At 48.9% G+C, this 5,898-nt stretch overlaps 1 long non-coding RNA gene across 1 annotated transcript in view; it reads left to right on the forward strand.

Moving 5' to 3' along the window:
* The first annotated feature begins 4,037 nt into the window (after positions 1-4,037).
* Positions 4,038-5,898, forward strand: part of LOC105543531 — a 9,522-nt gene continuing 7,661 nt past the window's right edge. The window contains exon 1 of the long non-coding RNA XR_001006635.1: positions 4,038-4,146. This is a non-coding gene — a long non-coding RNA (uncharacterized LOC105543531). The remainder of the gene's footprint in view (positions 4,147-5,898) is intronic.

The raw sequence follows: 5,898 nt of genomic DNA on the forward strand, positions 1-5,898 counted from the left end.
ATTGTCTTCTGGTGGCCTGCAAGGTGGGTGGGATGTGAACATGTGCAGAGGGAGTGATCAGCCAGGGCCCATCCTGGGAAGTAAATCCCAACAAAGACTATCCATCCATCCATTCATTCAACTTCTATTAAGCACCTACTATGTGCCAGGTGTTTGTGTGTTCCATCCCGAACACACAGAATGTTCACCCTTGGGTTTGTCAAGCATCTGGTATCTGGTCAAGCCCAGGAAGGTGAGTGGTGTCCTTTAGGGTATCTCATCTTCCTCCCTCAAGCCATCCCTAACTTCAAATATCTTAGATTTTATTTACTTATTTTGCTGAAAATTTTTAGAATAAATTATGGACATTCTCCCATGTCACCCACACATAGCAACACCATATCCAAAATAAAGAGATGATTTTCCATATCTAACCTCAACACTGTTATCACACCTAAGACAGTTAAACATAATTTCTGACTCCCATTTGAAATGAAGTCTATATTTGAATTCCCCCAAATGTCCCTAAAATGTCTTTTATAGCTTGTGTGTTCAAACCAGGGGCTGCTCAAGGAAAATACATCTCATTTGGTTGTATGTTTTTTTTTTCATCTAGAACAGTTCTCCTATCTTTTTCTTTTTCTTTATAATTTCAACTTTTATTTTAGATTCAGGGGGTATATGCACAGACTTGCTACCTGGGTATACTGTATAATGTGAGGTTTGGGGTATGAACGATCCTGCCACCCAGCTAGTGAACATAGTATGCAATAGTTTTTCAACCTTTCCCCTTCTCCCTCCCTCTCCTCTCTAGTAGTCTCTGGTATCTATTGTTGCCATCTTTATGTATGTCCATGAGTACCCAGTGTTCAACTCCCACTTACATGAGAACATGTAGTATTTGGTTTTCTGTCTCACATTAATTTGCTTACGATTATGGCTTCCAGCTGCCCCTAGGTTGCTGCAAAGGACATGATCTCATTCTTTTTTATGGCTGCACCTTTATTTTTCATTAAATGGATTTTTTGAAGAGATCAGGCTAGCTGTCTTATAGAATGTCCCACATTCTGGATTTATCTGATTGTCTCCTCCTAGTGTCATTTAGCTTGTCCCTCTATCTCCTACGCTTCCTCTCATGGTATCCATAAGCATGGGGGTGCTCAACAACCTCGTCATCTGGAAACCCCCAGCAGTGGGAACTGACCCTGTGGGTCATCACTCCTACTGGGCTATCCTAGCCCCATCAGGATTGGTCACCTGGTACCTGGTCCTCCTTCCTCACAGGGGCCTTCCTCAGACCTGTGCTGAACTCCCTCCCTTCCCACTTCAGCCTCTGCTGGAAAAGAAGCCTTTCCTGACCATTCACTGAAAGCGTGCCCCCCAGCCTTCTCTAGATCCCAGCCTACTGTATTTTTCTTCTTGGCACACAATATCATCCAAGATATATTTACTGTTTATTTTGTGTTCTTTGTCTCTCCTGCCAACACTGTCAACTTAATTAGGATAGGGACCATTATTGCCACAATCACTACTGTACCCCCAGTGCCTAGAATAGCCTTTCATACAAAGAAGGCACCTCATCAACCTTGAATGAATGAGTGTATTAACAAATGGGCCCTACGGCAAATAATCCAATTCTAAGTACATCATCTACCCCAAGTAACATTGTTTGAAGCTATTATCTTCCCAGAAACACATACAAAATTCTGAAACTACACTTAACATTAAGCAGGGCAAAAACCACATCATCTGTGAACAGCAACAAAGTCTCCCTGTGCAAGGTGTCTGGTCTTCCAGCCCTCAGGCCCGCCCCGCCCTCTCCACCAGACTTTGGACAACTCCTGGATCACTCAACCCAGGGTGAATCCAGGGCCGCTTGGCCATAAATACCATTTAGTCTCACTCAGCAAATATGAGCCCTGTGAATTATAGCACTTGGCTTGGAGGATGATTTCTTTTGTCTGATTTTTTTCTAAGTCGAGTCTACTTTTTTCCTCCTTTTTCTTTCTTAGCCTTCAAATGCTGAACAGGTTCTGCATTCAACTCCCAGCCAAGTTTTGTAGCTTGGAGCTGGTACTGAGCCAGAGGGCCCGGGCAGAGGAATCAAGGAGAGTCCCTGGAGCCAGGGTGGAAGCTGGGGTACAACTCACCAATGAGCAAAGGAGCAGGGCTAGCTTGTGTTTTGTTGGGATCAAAGCAACAAATGAGACTCGGCACAGTACATCATCAAAAACGGAGCTCTTCACCTCCGCTCCCGAGGAGCCCAGGAACCCCCTGAAACTGTGTGCAACATATTGTGAACATTTGCTTCCAAGCACCTTTCTGGGCAGAGGGTCTGTAGCTTTCATCAGTTTCCCAGGGGAGTTTGTGACAACTTCACTCTACCCCCAAAAAGAAGGGTAAGAAAAACACAGTGTCCAGCAGCTTTTCGGATACACGATCAAAACTGTGTGAAACTCCTGCTGTGCCCACGCCTCACCCAGGAGCTCAGGCTCATTTAGGAGACAAGGCCCGACTGAAGGAGGCAGGTTCGGGTTTTGTTTTATTTTCTTTTGTTGAGTTATCATTTCTTGAGAGCTTCCTGTATGCACAGCACAAAATTAAGCTCTATGACAATGACAATAATAGCTAGCTCTCCACCCAGCATTTAGCGCCAGGCCCTGTTCAAGGTGTTTTCTGTGTATTTGCTCATTGAATCTCCCAAGAGTCCTAAGAAATAGGTATCATTACTCTCATCTCACTTTACAGATGATAAAACTAAGGCACAGAAAAGTAACTTGCCCCAAAACGCATGGCAGGACAGATCTGAACCCAGAGGGTCTGGCTCCAGGTCCATGTGCCTACAGGACCTCTCAAGCTCTGTTATTTCACTGGAACATACAATTACCTCCAAAGTGTGTAGTCTTGTTTTCTCCATTCTACAGGTGATAACACTAAGGTTGAACAACTTGCCCAAGGTCACCTCATGCTTTACACACCTCTCACTGTCAGACTGACAACCAGAGAACAGTCAAAGGAATTCAGAGGGGTCATTCCAGGAAGGGGAGACAGGGGAAGAGTCAAGCAGGGGCGGTGGGAATCTGGGAGGTTATGGAGCTCCAGTGTGTGTGCCTGAAAAACCGTTCCCCAAGTGCCGAGGAGCAGCCAAGCCTCCTTCCAGAGCCTCTCAGCCCAGGAGAGGTGGCTTACAGTCCCACAGGTGGAGAAGGAGCCTTAGGCTCAAGGTTAACACCCACTCTCTTTCCCTGTTCTGCATCAAAGTCACAGGGGTCACCCAAGGAGTGCCTTCTATGGCAGAGAGAGATTAACAGGGCAGCTTCCCAGCAGCCCCCACCCCAACCCTGCCACTGGGCCAGCTGTCCCGCTGTCATTGACCCAGTCCCTATTCACAGTTCAGTAGCAGAGGCCTGTGACTCAGGGACAGAGGGAATCCCCACAGTGCCAGGCCTCAGGTCATGTGGAGAGTGGCTCATTAAGAGCCACAGCACAGCGATTACCTCCAGCATGTGAGTAGGTACTTTGGAAGCTCTGTTTCTAATGTTTCTGAAGATCGCCAAGGTGTTGTGTGTCCTGAGTAATGATGAACTGCCCTCATTATTCACACGCACAACCTGCACCACCACCCACAAAGGCCTTGGACACTCCTGCTGAACAGGTCAAGTCAGCCCTCTGGTCCCAGCTCTCCCATTGACTGACTGGTGGGTGTCAGCCTAGGAACCGTATGGACTTCATCAGTGCCGGAGTGTGAGGCACTTTGTATCTTGGAGCCATAACCAGAAAGCAAAGCCTACAGTAGACCTTTTTCAAACTTTCTGTGTGGTTTGCACGTTCGTCCACTGCACCGAGGTAGCATTTCTTCTCATTATGACTCCTGGGGCTGTCCACCTGCCTCCGGTTCCCAAAACCCTGCGGGTGTGGAAGCTGTGAGGTAAGCAGAACATGGCCCACCCCCCAGGCCCTGCTGATTGGTTCAGAAGTGGACCTCTGGCGCAGGCCCCTCCAACCACAACATCCTGAGTTCTTGGCAACAATTGCTTGGTGACGGCCTCAGCCTTTAACTAGAATTTTGGAGAAAAGTTGCAGCGTGACTTTAACTTGTTAAGCTTGGGAGCTGCTATTGGAGAGTCTTGCATTCTGGGCCCCGCCACATCCCTGCTCTTGGTAAAGGTTAGTTATTTACCTTTAGTTAATTACCTTTACCAAAATTATTTGAGCAGAAAATAAATTATATACATGCACACGCATGTACACACACACACACACACACACACACACGTCTTTAAACTACTTAGAGGGGCGTTCCTGCCACTTGCAGCCAGCCTGTTATATATACTTCTCTGAACCATCTGGACATTTTGCAGGAGGTTCCCTTTCTGCAGAGGGACAAAGGGGTAGGCTGGGGAGAACATGAAGGCCTTTGGGTTAATGTGTTGGAAGCTGCCACCAAGCTTGTAAACGAAAAGCATCTTTGAACTCATTGAGTAAATGTATAGGAAAGTGGATTTATATTGAACGTCATCTGCCTACAGTCTTGGAAGCACATGTGTATGGCCCCAAAGATAAAGGCTACTAGACATTCTGCACAGGAGCCTGCAGCCCGGTAGTAGTCACTTCCCTTGGCGGGGCTTCCTGGGGTCTAAGCAGCCTTACTGACACGTGACACAAGGGCAGAGCCAAGCAAAGCTTCAGCCTCCAGTGTGAGGTGCAGCCACAGTTATCTCCTGCCCAGCTGGATTTTCCAGTCCTGCCGGCACGTTCCTTCCTGTTCCTTCCCTCATTCTCTGGCAAACAGATTTCTGCAAACTCAGGCCCCCAGAGAGTGAGGGGATTCCCATGGGGGCCTTCCGTAGTATAGGCTCTTGGGGCTCTGCCAGCCTGCTCTTAGGCTAGGCTGGCAAAGGTATCCTCCATGCCCCGCTCTCCTGCCTCCTGTTTTCCTTTCTTCCACCCACCTCGCAGTCCCTGGCCTGCCTTTACCCCCAGCTCTTCTCCCTGAACCAGACCCTTTCCACCCTCTGCCACTTACACCTGTAAGGTGGACAATTGAGCTGGAAGGAGCCTCAGAAACCATCCCCATCTAACCCAGTTCCTTTCAAGAAGGAGAAACTGAGGACAGGGAGGTGAAGTGAGCTGTTAAAGGTCATCAGCTCTAAGGAGCTGCGGTGGGGATAGAACGCAGGTGGCTACGCCGGGCGTGGTGGCGCGCGCCGGCAGTCCTGGCTGCTGGAGAGGCTGAGGCGGGAGGATCGCTTAAGCCCCGGAGTTCGAATCCAGCCTGGGTAAGGGGCGAGATCTTCCTCTCTTAAAAAAAAAAAAAAAAAAAAAAGGAGAAAAGGTCCAGGCGAGGTGGCTCACGCTTGTAATCTCAGCACTTTGGGAGGCCGAGGCGGGCGCATCACTTGAGGTCAGTAGTTTGAGACCAGCCTGGCCAACATGGTGAAACTCCGTCTCTACTAAAAATACAAAAATATTAGCCGGGCGTGGTGGTTGGCGCCTGTAATCCCAGCTACTTGGGAGGTTGAGGCAAGAGAATCGCTTGAACCCTGGAGGCGGAGGTTGCAGTGAGCCGAGATCGTGCCACTGTACTCCAGCCTGGGCGACAGAGCAAGACTCTATCAAACAAAAAAAAAAAAAAGAAAGAAAGAAAGAAGGAAGGAACGAGGAAGGAGAACCAGTGGCCAGCGCCCAGAGCGTGTTTGGAGAGGGTTGGGGTGTGGGGGTGTGCGTTTAAAGACTTCTGTCTCTTGTGGCCAAGGAGGAGCGTCCTGTGCCCGGGTGACAGGAAGCCAGGAGAAAGGAGGGGTTGGAGAGGCAGGGACCCTATCTGCCTGGACACTCGGGAGAGAAGGCGAGAGAGGCCTCAGCCGGCCGTCCCTCCTTGCGCCTCGGCCCCGGGGGACGCACGAGGACTGGAAAGCC

This window comes from Mandrillus leucophaeus, unplaced genomic scaffold (assembly GCF_000951045.1).
Source record: "Mandrillus leucophaeus isolate KB7577 unplaced genomic scaffold, Mleu.le_1.0 Scaffold285, whole genome shotgun sequence".
NCBI classification, from domain to species: Eukaryota; Metazoa; Chordata; class Mammalia; order Primates; family Cercopithecidae; genus Mandrillus; species Mandrillus leucophaeus.